This window comes from Trichosurus vulpecula, chromosome 4, assembly GCF_011100635.1.
Source record: "Trichosurus vulpecula isolate mTriVul1 chromosome 4, mTriVul1.pri, whole genome shotgun sequence".
NCBI lineage: Eukaryota > Metazoa > Chordata > Mammalia > Diprotodontia > Phalangeridae > Trichosurus > Trichosurus vulpecula.
Genome location: NC_050576.1, coordinates 435,914,851 through 435,932,116, shown reverse-complemented (window position 1 = coordinate 435,932,116; position 17,266 = coordinate 435,914,851).

Sequence of the window (17,266 nt, the reverse complement as noted above, 5' to 3'; positions counted from 1 at the left end):
CTGAGATACAAGTGGGACTGTATCACCATAAATCTCTTATGGCCTAATGTTCTGTCCACCTATGGATCTTTTCTTGGCAGTTCCAAATGGGATGTTTGGCAGGCTTTCCAGATAGTTGGTTCCAGTTACGCTTTATTTGAGCTCTTTGGCCATCTTCTTCACTGCTCCCTTGCCACCAAACAGAATACCTTGGAGGGGTTAACTCTTTTAGACCTGGAACTCCATTCTCTTTTCACTCTTCTGGCCTACTTGCTGGCCTTCCAACAATACTCCATTTTTCCACCTCTGGCCTTTGAAATGACAGTCCCCCTTGCCCTGTATACACTAGACTTACAACTCTATCTTTTGGGTTTCTTTGGCTTCCTTAAAGTCTCAAGTCAAATATCACTTTCCGCAGAAGATTTGTCTAAGGTTCCTTATCTGGTAGTGGCATTTTTCAGAGGTTACTTCTCGTCTGCTCATATATATCTTCAGGTACCTAAAGATTTTCATGCTTGTTACACCTGGTTAAAATCTAAGCCCCTTAAAGGTAGGGCCTTTTTTGGCTTTTCTTTGAATTCCCAGTACTTAGCAAAGTGCCTGACAAATAGTACGTGCTTAATTAATGCTTCCTGATTGATAAGTGCTTCAGTGGACCCACTCTATCTAGATTGCTTCAACCTGCAGTTCACTTTATTTCCAGGCCATTGTCTCACCATCCGCATTGGCATTCCACACATGCCCTCGAACAACCCACTCCTCACCCTCCCCCAGTTTCTGGAGCCATAATCCTATCAATACCACCATCATTACTAGAAAGTACTCATCAAGCTCCTCTTATTTGGTACCACAGTAACTTTCCACTGGAAAGTATCCCCTCAGTAGCCACCACTCTCTTATCTATGCCTCCATTAGAAAGTAAATCTCCTTAAGGCAGGGTGTGTCTTCATTTTCATATAGTGTTGTATTCCTGGTTCATAATAGAAAGCTTAGTTTATAGGAAGTTCTTAATAGGTTCTTACTAATTCCTTAATATGCTGAATAAAGAAAAGTAAAGATAGTCAAGTCTTTTGGTGAAATTTCTGCCTCAACAGCGAATAAATAGATGAATAAAAATGGAATCCTGAACAATTTTGCTATCTCTGATGCATTCCTGAGATGACATTGGAAATGGATTTTCAACCAGTTCTCGAGTTAGGGCAACCTTGTCCCATTCATCAGAGGAAGTTAATATCTCAGCACCTTAAGAATGTAACCTCTTTGACAGTAAGAATAGTGGATTTTTTTTCTTTTGTTTTGTTTTGAGGGGTTTTTAAAATTTTTGTTTTGTTTAGTGAAATCTAACCCACTTATTTTCAAAGTAACATTGCTGTGGATTGCTCTCTAACTCTTCTCTAGGGCTGCTTTGTCAGAGCAATTCCCCAAAGAGATAGCCATAACTTACTCTCAGACTCTGTTTTGGGGGACCAGGTTTGCTGCTCACACCCATAGCTCCCAAGCCACTATCCTGGTATTCAGATTTCAACAAGTCAGCTGCAGTGGCACCATTAACTCTTAATCATGGAACATCGAGTGACAGGGAACAAAAAACACTAATAAGCCTAATGTAATATAAGAATTCTCCTCTAAACCTGGGTCACACTATTCTACAGTGTGTGTGGGGGAGAGGGGGAAGCACACAATTACAGTAATGTAGCCATGAAGCTTATGAAGAGAGGAAGCCATGCACTCCCGGCAGCTCAGAACCATGGCCTGTGGGGCTGGACAACCTTGTTCTCCTCAGAGAATAGTCTGGCTAGGACTCCTCTTTCTATAGGCCTTCTACTCCCCTGATGAGTGAAGATACTTCCTTTCTTCTCTAGGGCCCCAATCCAGGATGAAGCTCTGTTAGGACATAGCAACTTCTAGCCTGAGTTCTGCAAGGCAAGGCATCTCAGGTCTGCTTCCTTGTGAGAGTAGGGAGGCAGTATTCATTATTTCAGTGAAAAAAAAAAAAACTAAGGAAAAGGACTCATACGTACAAAGTATTTATAGCAGTTCTTTTTGTGGTAGCTGAGAATTGGAAATTGAGGGGATGCCCATAACTTAGGAAATTAGCTGAACAAGTTGTGCTTTATGTATGTAATGAATACTATTGATTTATAAGAAATGATGAGCAGGCAGATTTCAGATAAATCTGGAAAGACTTACAGGAACTGATGTGGAGTGAAGTGAATAGAACCAGGAGAACATTGTATACAGTAACAGCAGCATTGTGCGATGACCAACTTTGATAGACTTAGTTCTCAGCAATGCAAGGACTTGAGACAATCCCAAGCATCATGATGGAGAATGCTATCCACATCCAGAAAAAGAACTATGGAATCTGAATGCAGATCAAAGCAGAATGTTTTCTCTTTTTTTGGTGTTGTTTTCTTTTATCTTTCTCATGGTTTTTCCTTTATGCTCTGATTCTCCTTTCACAACATGACTAATAAGGAAATATGTTTAATATGGTTTTTACATGTATAGCCTATATCAGATTGCATGCTGTCTTGGGGAGGGGGAAATTTAGAACTCAAAATCTTATAAAAGTGAATGTTGAAAAATAAAAATACATAAATATAATTAAAAAATAAAACTAGAATGCAGTTTGACAGTAAATGATTGGAGCAGAATGGGAAGTTTAGACCTTTGGCAGCTCTGGGTAGGAGGAGAATTTGTATCGAACTGTGGAAAAGTGTATATTATAAAAGATAAAAATCAATGAAACATGAACAAAAAGCTTTTGCACAAATAAGATGGATACAATTAGAATAACAAAAAAAATCCCCTAAGACCTGAGCACTCTGAATCATCTAAGGGCTCCTTTCTCGAACTATAGCGGTAGATGCATTTGGCTCTGACATCCTGCCTTCTCTCTGCTTTCTCCTCAGGCTTCTTTTCTTGGAGCTTTTTAGGCAAATCTTTTTAAACCATGTTCAGTAAATAAAATGCTCATCAAGAAGGAGCCAGTGTTTTAAACCTGAGGAAGGTCAGATGCAGAGAACTTAAGTGACTGGCCTCAGAGCATATACATAGAAAGGGCACAGACTGAAGTCAGCTCAACTTTTCTGACTCCCAGAACATCTCTCTGTCTGCTATCCAGCATTACTTCAAAGGGAGTTTCTTATTTCCCTAATTTTCTCTCTTCCATAAAGCTACAAATTAATTATGAAGTCCACTAATTAGGAAACAGGCTCTATGCTAAGTGACAGAGAAGGAAATACCTGTGAAAAAGAGTCCTTGCATTCAAGCAGCTCACTTTCGAATAGGGCACCCTATTAAAGGTGGAAATTAGGAAAGCCATGAAAGCAATTCTGGGAGAGAGCAGTGGAGGGCTGAGCTATGATGGTCACTACCTGCCAAACACAGGATTTGAGGTTTGATCCAGGAGGTGACAAGAAGCCACTGGAGTTGACTGAATAAGTGAATGATCCAATATATGAATGTCCAACCGTGCACTCTCTCCACTGGCCCACATTTCCCTCTGTGTTCCAGGAGTGACTTACCTAGAAGGACACTGATAAGCTGGATCATATCCAGAGGAGGGTGAGACTATGTTTAAAGGAAAGGAGGGAGAGAATAAGATGTCACTGTCCTTTGGGAAGATCAAGCTGACAGTGGAGGATGAACTGAAGTGGGGAGAGATTTGAAGAAGGAAGAACACTGAGCAGACTATTCCAATAAGCCAGGCTTGAAGGTGATGAGGGCCTCCACCTGAGAGGTGACAGGAGCAGAGGAGTCAAGGGAATGTCAAAATTGACAACTAATTGTATTTGGGATGAGGAGAGCAAGTATGGAGTCAAAGATGGCCCCCAGAGTGCAAGGGCCTGGAGGGATGCTGATGCTCTGGACTAATAGAGGTAGTAAGGAGAAGGGTCAGACCTGGAAAGTCTAAGCTGTCATTCAAGCATCCTGAGTCACAGCCACTGAACAGGAGGGCCTCTTTTGCTTTCCAATTCTTCTTAGGAGTGAGCCCATAGCAGCAGTTTCTCTCTGTTTTCCATGACAGAGTGAAAGGTAGCAGATGTCTCACGACACTGGAGACAATCTGGGGACATGGCTCTAACATTCTCGTCTGGGCACAGTCTTCAATTTTTCGCACATGGGCATTTATGCCCCCCCCCCCTCCATAAGAATCAATATATTCAAAATATTTAAATATTCAAATTTATTTAAATATTTAAACTGTGTTGTGTGTGGTCCTGGGAAAAATCACTTAACTGAGACTAAAAGTTTTCTGATGACTTGTCCTGTTCCATCCATACGCAAATGTCCCACCCCACCCTCTCTCCATGACCCCACATCTCCCTCTGTGTTCCAGGAGTGGCTAACCTAGAAGGACATTGATAAGGTGAATTATATCCAGAGGAGGGTGAGACTAGATGTTGAGAGGGAGGGAGGGAGTAAGCACTTACATTTCTGTGTTCTATCATTTTCAGTCCACATCAACTCTGTGACACCATTTGAGGGGTTTATTTTTTCCTCGGCAAAGATGCTGGAACGGTTTTCCATTTCCTTCTCTAGTTCATCTTATAGATGAGAAAACTGGGGCAAACAGGGCTAAGTGACTTGCCCAGGGTTACAAAGCTGGTGTCGGGGCCAGATTTGAACTCAAGAAGATGAGTCTTCCTGACTCCATGTCTAGCACTCTATCCAAGGGTGGGGAACCTGTCACCTCGAGGCCACATGGAGCCTTCTAGGTCCTTGAGTGTGGCCTTTTGATGGAGTCCAAGTTTTACAGAACTATTCCTTTTATTAAGGGGATTTGTTCTGAGAAGTTTGGATTCAGTCAAAGCGCTGCACCTGAGGACCTAGAGGACCATCTAGCTGCCCTGAGCTACAACACTGACTGTGTGCCAGGCACTGTGCAAAGCATTTTATAAATATTATTTCATTTGTTCCTCATAATAATCTTGCAAGATAGGTGCTGTTATAATTGCCTCCCCCACCAAATTTTAAAGTTAGGGAAACTGAGGCAAATAGAGGTGAAGTGACTTCTCCAAGGTCATATAGCTACTAAGTATCTGAAGCTGTGTTTGAACTTAGGTCCTCCTGACTCCGGGTTGGGGCTATGTCCACTGTGCCACCTAGCTGCATACACACATACATACATACATGTACATATACATATAACTGTACAAACATATGTTCATATACATAATCACTGACAGAGATACATATATGCACATATATACATGTTTGTATATATGTATGTATACATATGTGTATATACACATACACATATCCACATATAATCTTTTGTTTCTATCTATGGTTTTAGACCTTTCTCATGTCAAGATAATCCCCATTCCATTGTCATAGTCTGCATTTTACTCTGATGAAATATATCTATGTGTTTAACAATAATTACTGAATGCCTCATAGGACAGGCTCAGTGCTAGACACTGTGTTGCTGGAGGAGGATAAGGGTGAGAAGATGCACAAGTCACTGACTCTATCTTTGAGGAGGAGATTGGACATTCCAAAAGCTTACTCTCATTAGACACCTAGGCAAAGTGAGGATTGCTGTTCTATCCATAAGAAGGTGAGGATCAGAGTTACTTTACATTGAGGATGATAACCCTCACCCTTCATACCAGTCTTAGAAAGGAATGCCGTTGAAGAGCTCATTCAAATTCTGGTTAATTCAATAACGGGAGTCATTTGGGATAAGATTGTACTCACTGATTCTATCAAGGCCTTACCTTCTGTCTTTAACTTTCTTACCTTGGCCATTACCTTTGGCATCTGTAAAATGGCCAGAAGGTAATTTTTCACTGAAAGGAGTTAAAATAACTGGTGGTTACTGATATGATTTTGATCAATATGTAGAATTTATATATTTAATAAAAGTACTATAAAATATTCTTGCATAGGTTGCTAGAGAAATGTACTTGTAAGGTGTTTTCAATAGCCAGATAAAGGTTAAATGAAATTCATGGGACTCGGAGTAGTACTCCAAAAGAAGTCAGCATCTCTGACAATATTGGAATGAGTGAACAAATGAAGTAATGAATGAAAAAAAACATTTATTAAATCTATGCAACTAGAACTATCTTAGGGGATGCCAATCTGTCTGTAAACGTCCTGATCAAAATCTCTTTAGACATTTATTTTGTCAGATGTAATATATGTATGTATGTATGTATGTACGTATGTATGTGTATATGCAACTAGATATATTTGAATAAAATTTGTATATGCAAAGTTAAAGAATCTTTGTTTTTATTACCCCTAATACTGGAACCTCACACAAAGGCAACCTAGCAATGAATGCATCTGATAATTAAAGTAAATAATACAAATGTGATTTGCTTTTTTAATAATTTGGCTTTCTAATTGAGGTCTGCCATTGCCGCTAGCAGAGCCAGGTTGGACAGAATGCCATAATCCATCCATTCAGACAAATAGCTGTAGAAAGGCAGATGGAGGTCCCAGTTGTGTGGGGCGCAGGTGATTATGGTGCAGACTGGACACCACCAGGTTGTTTAGCCCCCACCAGAAAACTGTCCATTAACTTTCTGGAGAGCCAGAAGCAAAAGGAGAGGAATTTGTGGAGTCCATCGGGTCCATATGGCTGGTAGGGAGTTAATCTGTGCCTGAGCAGCAGGTAGCATGAGCCGGTCTGTCTGTTGGGACTGTTAGTAACCCAGGGGCAGATCAGAAAGCAGCAGGGAAGGGGATAAACTTAGGCAGCAAATACAGTCAGGAATGTGGCAGGAAATTATTTTTGAAAATCTCCTCTGTTGCTGAGTGGCAGCCCCCGGCCTCCGCATCCAGCTCAAACTGCCTTCTACACACCCAGAACGTGTAAACCTCTCTCCAGCAGATATTTTTCATTGGTACAGAATCTTTCATGCATGAAGAGCAGGGCAGGTACCCTCCAACCTGAGATGTGCCATTAGTGCATTGGAAAAGAAGAAGAGACTTGTGGGAGAAAAAGAGAACTTGAAAGTAGGCGCAGGCACAATTGGTACAGGTTGGATGTCAGAGAGCGATCCAAAAACCCAAGTGAATGGCAATCCCCACTCAGTCTAGGCACAATGGAGGCAGGAGAAAATGTAGGGAGAAGAGATGGGAAAGTGGAGGGGGGAACATGCATTTATTAAGCACCTATTTATGTGCCAGGCACTGGGACAAGTGCTTTACAAGCATGATCACATTTAAAGGAATGAGATGGTGACAGGAATTCATGAATTGGGGTTAAAGCCCTGGGAGAATTCTGGCAAACACTTTAAACACTTAGAAGCCAAGGAAGCTACTGAAGGATGGGCAGACAGAGTGATTCTGTGATGGGCCCAACCAGAGTGGCCGTTGGGGCGATGTTGGTGCTCAGAGCAGCAAGGGCAGGGATGGAGAACCAAACAATCTTACTGTAACCCAAAGGACTGTGATGCCCTCGCTTAGCCGAAATGGATCTTCTCTACAAATCACCCAGCATGCCACACTTCATCTTTACATATGTCATGTGAAACTAAAAATAAAACAAAGAAAGGGAAGGATTCAAAGCCAACAGATTCATAGCATTGCATTTCTGACAGATAGTCCCTGTTGTAAAAGATACTCTCAGGCTTGCGAATTAAAGTGCTACATGGTAGTCTAGAATGGTGTGCCCAAGGAATCTGTCCTTGGCCATGGTTTCTTCAAAGAGTCTATCAGTAAATTTAGAGAAGGCATGCTAATGATGTTTGCAGATGACATATGGCTAGGAAGAAGTAATTCTCTCTCTCTCTCTCTCTCTCTCTCTCTCTCTCTCTCTCTCTCTCTCTCTCTCTCTCAGTTCTGAACCTGTAACTGCATTAGTTTGGCCAACTACTTGTGTTCAAACTTGAATTCACAACCCAACCCACCTGTTGCTTAAAGAGTTAAAGAATTGCCTGGAGCACTGAGTGGGGTAAGCAGGTTGTTCATGATCAGAATCTTGTGTACAGCAGAGATAAGACTAGAACCCAGATCTTCCTGACTCTGAAACTAGAACTCCACACACTCTACCACATTGTCTCCCACATAGCTGGAAAGATATTTTAAACATTTCAATTGGCTAGAATGATGGGCTGCTTCTATTAAAAGGAAGAAACTGAAAAGGATCACATATGATGGCCCTACTTTTGGACTGAGTAACATCTATTACACAAATAAAGGAAAAGACAGAGGCAGGAAGGGTAGGGTGACAGGAAGGGTGACAATGTCTATGAACAGGAAATACATATTTTAGTGAACTAAGAGGTCAATATGAGTCAAGAGTAGTATGATGTGACAGACAAAAAAGGAAAGAGAATCTTAGGGTGCTTTAAGAGAAGTGAATTGTTCCAAACAAGGGAGGGTGATACTCCTTTTGTGCCTTGACCATATATGGAGCTGTTTACTCAGTTTTTCTGTGAGATTTTAAGATGGTAAGAATGTGGGGCACTATGCCATATAAATTTCTGTTAAGAGAACTTAGGATGCTTAGCCCGTCTAGGCATACCTCAGATATATTGTGGGTTCAGTTCCAGATCACTGCCGTAAAGTAAACATTGCAATAAAGCAAGCCACACAATTTTATTTTTGGTTTCCCAGTACATATAAAAGTTATGTTTACACTATACTATAGTCTATTTAGTATGCAATAGGATTAAGTTTAAAAAATGAATATACTTTAATTTGAAAATAATTTATTGCCAAAAAATGCCAACCCTCACTGGAGCTTTGTGTGGGTGGTAATCTTGTTGCTGGTAGAGGGTCTTGCCTCAATGTCGATGGCTGCTGACTGCTTAGAGTGGCAGCTGCTGAAGTTTGGGGTGGCATGGCAGTTTCTTAAAATAAGACAACAATGAAGTCTGACACATTGATTGACTCTTCCTTTCACTCAAACACTTACAGGTCATTGTAGGATTATCAGTTGACCTAATTTCAATATTATGTCTCAGGGAATAGAGAGGTCCCAGGAGAGGGAAAGACGTGGAGGAACCACAGACAGGTGGAAGAGTCAGAACCCATGTTTGCCATCTTATGTGGGTGCAGTTAGTGGGGCTCTAAAACAATTACAATGGTAACCTCAAAGATCCCTGAGCACGGATCTCCATAACAGATATGATAATAATGAACAGCTATGAAATACTGTGAGAAGTCCCAAAATGTGACACAGAGACATGACGCTGGCACAACTGAAAAATATGAAAAATATGGCCTTGATAGACGTGTTTGAGGCAGGGTTGCCACAAACCTTCCATTTGTGAAAAATGCAATATCAGCAGAACTCAGCATAGTGCAGCCCAAGACAAGGTCTGCCTGTGGAGAGAAGGGCTGTTTGAGCTGAGATCATGTTTTGGAGGAAGGAGGAGCCTTGTTTTGTTTAGCCCTAGAAGGAAGAAGCAGGAACAATGAATGCTCTGAAAATGCTCTGAGCTCCACCAGCAGCAAAAACCTTCTCTCTAGCAGCTCCTCTTCTCTTGAAATACCCTGTAGGCCCCATCTGGTATGCGGGTGGTCAAGGAGGATCAGCACTTTCCACCTTTACTCGACTCTCACCTGTGGCTCCAAGCAGTCACACCCTGGTAAAACCATCTTGACAGACAAGCTAATCCAGGTTAAAGGTCATGGACAGGCCTTAAATCCATTGGCGAATTAGGGATGTCTACCCCAACATTTGATGACTTCCCCCAGCAAAATGAGAGGATGAGACCAAAAGCAATTGAAGCACTTATCATGGAGCCCGTGAGGGCTTGATCAGACATTGGAGATGCCAAGGTCATCCACTGCATCTCTGGCCTTCACCAATCAGTTTGACTTTTGTCTTGCCAGCACACTTCAATCACTCTAGGAAAGAAAATGAGGCTGAGGACTTTGAGCAGTACTGCCTCACTTAAATCTAATTCACAAGCAAGTGAAGACATTGCCCATGGTGTCATCGATCCTGCTTGAATCTGAAGGCTGGACAACAACAACAACCACCTCCCTCCATCAGGCAGCACCACTTATTATTTAGGAGTATGAGCATTTGGGGATCTTCTAATGATAATTCAGCTCTGAGGCCCCAGCCGTGGGCTAAACCCAGCTCCTCAGAATACAGAATTTGAGAGTTGGAAGGGAACTCAGTGGAGACTGAGTCCAATCTGTAAATGGAAGGAATCCATGTTACATGATAAGGTCACTAGACAGTACAAGGATGTGCTTTGAGGAATATGATGGAGAAGGTCATTATCTCCAGGGACTGAGGATGATGAAAGCTATGGCAGTAGAGGCAGGAGCCAAGTAGCCTTTGGCATTTGCATTGGGATTGAAAAGACAGAGGACATGAGCTAATGGCTATTTAAAGTAAGGCACTAGCTCACTTACAGTACTTGGCCACTGTTAACCCTTCCAGTGCTCACGTGCCCCAGTTCAATTGGCGAGTTTGGTGTTCTTTGTGTCCCAGACTTGGTGGCTCATCCCAGGGGATCACGGCTTGGTCCTCTTGTCCTTGTTCTCTGTCTCTGCCAGTCTCTTGCTGTCTCTGTCTATCTCTCTGCTTGATTCATTTTTCTGTCTTTTTTATCTTTCTCTCTCTTCTTCTCTTTCGATCTGTCTCTTTGTCTTTGTCTCTCTCTGTCTCTATCTGTTTCTCTGTCTCTATCTCCCTCTGTTTATTTTTCTCTGTGTTTATCTCTTCGTATATACACATCACTTCAATGCGAGATTCCCTTGTCCTGCAGCATGTCAAGGAGCCACCTTTGCTTATGTTGATTAGGTATGGATGTGTTGCTTCTTTGCATCTGATCTGGATATTTAAAAATCTATACCAATATGCAGTAGAGAAGGAAGGGTCCCAGATCGAGGAGCAGCTGCTGAGTGACCATGGATTTCCTCATGTAGAAGGCATAGTGCCCAAATGGATTTGACGGCTGTCAGAAGTGGAACCCGGCAGTTGGGAGGATGCTGCCATGTGGTGGCTTGGTGTTTGCTGGGCATACTGCTATTGCTGCTTTGCTTCATCATTGAATTGACTGTGGCTTCCTTGCTTTGCTTTCTTCCCTTTTTTAAAAATTAACTAATTTATTTTTAGTTTACAACATTCAGTTCTGCAAGCTTTTGAGTTTCAGATTTTCTCCCCCTCCCTCTCCTCCCTCCTCCCACCTGTCTGAGATGGTGTTTCATTGCTTTTCTTGACTGAATTAATTGATTATTGTACTTTTTGGCATCATGCTGAGCCATGGGTCCTCCTCAACTCTGGGACCACTTGGTGGCCTGGGTTCAAAGTGAAGTAATTTAGTGATCATCATTGTGAAAAGATGCTTGCACCAGTCTGCATTCTGCTTTTTACTGTCTCACCAAGAAGGAACTATTCATCAAATAGAAAGTAATTTAATTGATACGAAAAAACAAATTCAATAATCTGGGGCTAGAATAATTTGCTGTAATTTCTACACTAACGTAAGGTGGTTGGGTGGCATAGTGGATAGGGTGCTGGGCCCGAAGTCAGGAAGACATCTTCATGAGTTCAAATCCAGCCTCAGACACTTACCAGCTGTGGGACCCTGGGCATGTCACTCAACCTCGTTTGCCTCAGTTTCATCATCTGTAGAACGCGCTGAAGAAAGAAATGACAAACCACTCCAGTATCTTTGCCAAGAAAGCCCCAAGTGAGGTCGCAGAGTCGGGCACGACTGAAAACGACTAAACAACAAAAATTATTCCAGCCTCCATCGACAAAATGCTTCCAATATAGCACAGCCCCCTGCTGGTGGGGAAGATAAAATGACTGGGGGCAACCCACTTTCTAAGCTGCAGGAGTATGGTGACTACAATGCTTCTCAGGGCTCTATCTTTCAGGAACTTCACGTATCACAATGGCCCTGGATGCCCCTTAAGCTTCCCCTGGCCCTTGCTACTCCCTTTTCCCTTAACACCTTCTCCTCTTGGACACTGGATATATCGACTCTTTCTAGGTTGAGCAAATGCTGCCACCTGCTGGCGGTGTCATCTGCTGCTTCTTCAGTGGAGTGTTCCTAGACTTTTCTAAGATTGCTTTGGGCAAACATGCTTCTGGGGCAAATCAATAGAATGTTAGCTATGCTTTTCAGTCAGTTTTCTTCCTAGCAAGCAGGCATACACAAAGCTCCTTCTGTTTAACCTCACAATGGAGATATAGGAGCACGAAAGGGAGGAGAGAGACGAAAGACCAAACTGAGGCTCATTGGGAGCCATTACCCCTGAAGAGGAGCTGATCTCTTCCTCAAAGCCGGGCTTCAAGCAGAGGCGGGATGACCTCTTATCACTGTGTTCTAGGAGGGATGAATATGAGATCTGCATTGGACTAGATGGTCACTGAGAAATTGCCAAGATTCTGTAACTATGCACAGAAAGCTCACAAGATTTTAACTGTTTGATTCCCCCGCCCCCGCCCCCCCCCAAAATCTTCTCCCTTGGCGGGGATGCCGATTCCCTTGGCAGCTAGATGGCACAATGGATAGAGTTCTGGGCCTAGAGTCAGGAAGACTAGTGTTTCAATTCAGCTTTAGAAACATACTAGCCTTATGAGCCCAGGCAAGTTACTTAACCGCTGTTTATGTCAATTGCCTAAACTATAAAGTGGGGATTATAAGAGAGCCTGTGTCACAAGGTGTTGAAGATCAAATGAAATAATATTTTAAAGCACTTAGCACACAGTAGGTGCTATATAAATGCTCATTCTCCTCTCCTCCCCCCCCCACACACACCCCTTGCCCTCTTCCACACCCCAACGTATAGGCTATCCAGGGATGGAGAACCTGCAGCTTCAAGGCTACATGTGGCCCTCTAGGTCCTCAAGTGCAGCCCTCTGAGTGAATCCAAACTTCCCAGAGCAAAACCCCTTCAGAAAAGGATTTGTTCAGTCAGAAGGCTTCACCCAAGAACCTAGAAGGTAACCTGGGGCCTCGAGGCTGCAGGTTCCCCACCCTGGGCTATTCAATCCGCATGTAGTCTAAACATTCAAACAAATCTTTCTGAGGCTAAAGCTCAGATTGGCTGCACAAGAGTCATAACACACGGGGGAAGGGAAGGAAAGGGAAGGGAAGGGAAGGGAAGGGAAGGGAAGGGAAGGGAAGGGAAGGGAAAGAGCATTTACCCCACGCCTGATATATGCTAGGCAGGGATTAGCAATGATGTAGGATCTTTGAAGAATGAACCATCTCAGGAGATAGCACATCCATTGTAGGAAGGGAACATCCAAGCCTATCTGCTTTCTCTGAGTACAGGGTCTCATTTGATGGAGTACCACCCCCTAGCCTGCAGACTCAGGGAACCCTTCTTAGCAATTACAGTACATAATCCTATATTGTAGTGGTACGCATGTGGGTAATGATCTTTTGTTACAAAGCTTATTAACTATACTAAAGCTTCTAATATAATCTTATATTAATTGTGCCTTTAAGCCTCATTCCAGAGCTTTGCAATGCTGACAATTCTTAATCAGATCTGGGACTGGAATTATTATGTGCTTAACTGGCATTCCCAAAACCTGTTACCTCTTGTGACTTCTAAAGTTGAATCCTATGTGAAAAAGCTTAGAAGGAAAGAATACAGGGGCAGGGTGGCAGGGGCCGGGTGCTGGCCAATCTAGATTCCAAGGACAACCAGAATCATGAGTGACTGACAACATGTAGATGGGGTCTTCAACAAACAGATGAGCACAGGTGTTCACCTATAGGTGCCCCAACCATGTCCTAGTACAGCATCACTAAAAGTGAGACATTCCCAGCTTTTTAAAAAACAAAACAAAACAATAATTTTGGCTGATGAAAGAAAGGAAAGGGAAAGAAATGTCTTTATATACCATGTACTTATGTATCAGGAACTGTGATAAGTACTTTAGAAATATTATCTTATTTGATCCTCATAACAACCATGAGAGGTAGATACTGTTATATACATTTTACATTTGAGCAAACTGAGGCAAACAGTGGTTAAGGGACTTGGTCAGGGTCACACAGTAGTAAGTGTCTGGAGTCAATCTGAACTCAGGTCTTCTTGACTCCAGGCCTAGCATTCTACTGACTGTGACACCTAGCAATGTCCAGTCAAGTTGGAGATATTGGAGTGAGTCACCAAGAAGGACAGGCTCATGAAGCCAAATCACCTCCAAATTAGCAAATGTGTAATGAATGTTAGGATGGAAACTCCTTGAGAGGAGGGAATTACTGTTTCATTTAAGTATTTGTATCCTCAGAGTCAACACAGTTTAATAGTAGGGACTTAATATGTTGGTTATTTAGTTGAAATAACCACTCATGGCAGGTACCTACAACTCAACACATCAATTAAGGAGAAATTAGCATGGGTCCATGGAAATAGGGCTGGATTTGGAGTCACAGAGACCTGGATTCAAATCCCTCTTCTGATGTTTCCCATCTGTGTCACCTTGGTCAAATAACAACCTAGCTAGGCCCCAGAGGGAGGTTCAATGAGAGGTTCTACTAGATCTTCCAGATCAAAATCTCTTTTTCTTCTAAACTGGTCCTTCTCCAAACTTTCCAGTTTCCTTTGAGGGTACCGTCATCCTTCCAGTCAGTCTGAAAGAGTCATCCTCAACCTTTCAACCTCATGTGAAATGCATTGCTATGTCTACTGACATGATGTCAGTTATATCAATTCCATTCTCTCCATCTATGTGGCCACCATACTACTTGAAATCACTTTTACCCTTCACCTGAACTCTCTGAAGAACTTTCTCATTTTCTCCTTAAGGAAAGTATTTCATTTTTCAATCTACATTTCACAGAGCCTGGAAAAATCATTTTCCTGGAGCACAGATATGACTATGTCACCCCACTCCTCCAAACTCTTCACTGGCTCCCGTGACTTCAGCCTACCTTGACATCCAGATTTCCCCTTGTTTCCTTTCACATACCTCACTATATGCTCAAGCCCAACTGGGCCCCGAGTTCTGCTCTGAATCCAATGTTCTACCTCCTTCTTCTGTGACTGCATAAGCTCCCTCCACTCCCCACATTCTTTCTTGCTCTTAGCATTCTTAGCTTCCATTAAGGCTCAGTCCAGGTATCACCTCCTTCCAACAGGCTTTCCTGGTCATCATTGCTGTTTCTGCTCTTGCCCTCCTCAAATTGTCTTTCACTTACCTGTGAAAATAGTGTATACCACCCCCCTCAGTACAGTGAAAGCTCCATAAGGATAGAATTTGTTCATAAATTTGACTTTGTATCCCTAGGACCTATGACACAATAGATGTTTCTGAATCTTTTTTTGATGAATAAAAGGCCCTCTGCTCAGCACCAAGAATAAAAGACACATTCTTTGCCTTTAAGAAATTCATATCCTATTGAAGAAAAGGACCCTGTTTTATTACTCCTCAGAATCATAAAGTTGAGGGAACAACATGTGTACACTTAATTCTTAGCTATGTGGTAGTCATAGAAATTTGTTCTCGTCCATGGATACAGTAGACTGTATGCCTAGCTGTGTGAGTAACCAATGACATAAAGGGGTTGGATAAGAGAGGGTGGATGGATCTTCAGAGAACTATCCTTAAGAGTAGAAAAAAAAATAAGGAAGCATAAGTATAGCATACCACTGCTGCTGGGTCAGCCATATATGACAAATGGTTTTAAGTGGCTGTGATGATAATATAAAGAGCATAAAAAAGAGATAGCTACTGAGCTGAGATAGTTGACATATGCTTGAAATCCCTGTTATTAGGGGAAGTTGAGGCTGGTGGGTCTCATGAGCTCAGAAGTTTTGAGCTGCAGTTTGCTAAACCAATAAAGTGTCAACAGTGCCTGTCACCAATATTGTGACAGCCTCCACTCCCCCTCACCCTAAGCAGGGGCCATTAGATTGACTAAGGAAGGGCAAACTGGCCCAGGTCAGAGAAGGAGCAAGTCAAAATCTTGTGCTAAGTGGCAATGGGACTAGGTACATAAATGGTGACCCTTGCAACTACAGTTAAATTCATTCTCAAAAAGCAAAAACAGTCAATTAAAAAGATGTATTTGCCCTCAAGAAAAATCATTTGTAGCTTACCAAAAATGCCATAGAACCCTCTTTTAGAATGGTATGGTGAGAGCTGGTATTTCTCAGTGTCTTTATTCCTAAGTTTGTGGGGGCAAGGGAAATGAAAGATGTCTAGTGAGAATATAGGTTTCATTTAATCAGGAGTTGATTCCTGGAGGAGACAGGGACCTCCATTTAATCATCTGTAAAATGACAAAGTTAGACAACATGACTTTTGGAGCCCTCCTATCTCTGATTTCATAATCTGGTTGTTTAAGTTTGAGACTTCAATGCAAACCAACGTTCCAGGTTATAAGGAGAAATGCCAATTCAACTCCTCTAATATTTACTCAGGTCCTTCTAGGAGTCCAACACTGTGAAGGCACACATTAGGCACTGCAGAAATATCGATTGATTGGGTGGAAGATAAAATTAAAAATGTACAAAATACTGTATATTAAAATGCCTTACATACACATAATAAAAGGCTAATCTAGGGATGTATACTATAGTTCCTACACCAGAAGGAATACATAGATCTTCAAGTTGGGGAATACACTGCTTCTCTAAATGAATTATTTAGAGTGTGATACAAGTCATCACAGAATCCAGCATTCAGAATTTACTGAGTAGTCAGGAAAGAGACATGGTAATTGGAGAAGGTATTCTAGAAGACTCTAGAAGTGTCAGTAGCTCCCTACTGCCTCCAGGATTAAATGGGAGCTCTATTGTTTAACGGCCCCCTCCCCAGCTGGCCTGCCTTCCAATCCTAGTGTAAGTGGCTGCTCTTCATACATTCTGTGGTCCAGCCAACCTGATTGACTCGCTATTTGCTTCTCACATGTGACATTCCATTTTTTTCGCATATGCCTTGGCACAGTGTCTCCCCATGCTTTGCACATTTTCCCACCTCACCTTTGCCTCTGAGAATCCTGAGGATCCTTCAAAGCTCAGCCCAATGTCCATGTTTTGTACATTCCACATGTTAGTACCTTCCTCCCTCACATTAAAAAAAAAAACTTTTATTTTTATTTAGATGTTATTTCCATAGAATGTGTAGCTGCTATTTCCTGATATAATATAGCTCCCTGAGGTCAATGGCTGTATTGTTGCTGCTGTTGGTGTATTCTTGTGGTTTGTTTTTCTTTGCCTTTGGAATCTCAGTGCCTCACATCATTCCTGGTCCAGAGCAAGTGCATAAGAAATGCTTATTGTTATTAAGGCACAAGTTGGACATGATGTCCTATAAGACCCCTTCCAGATCCTGTGTCTGTGATTTGAAATGTGGCAGGAGTGAATGTCGTGCAGCCAGTCA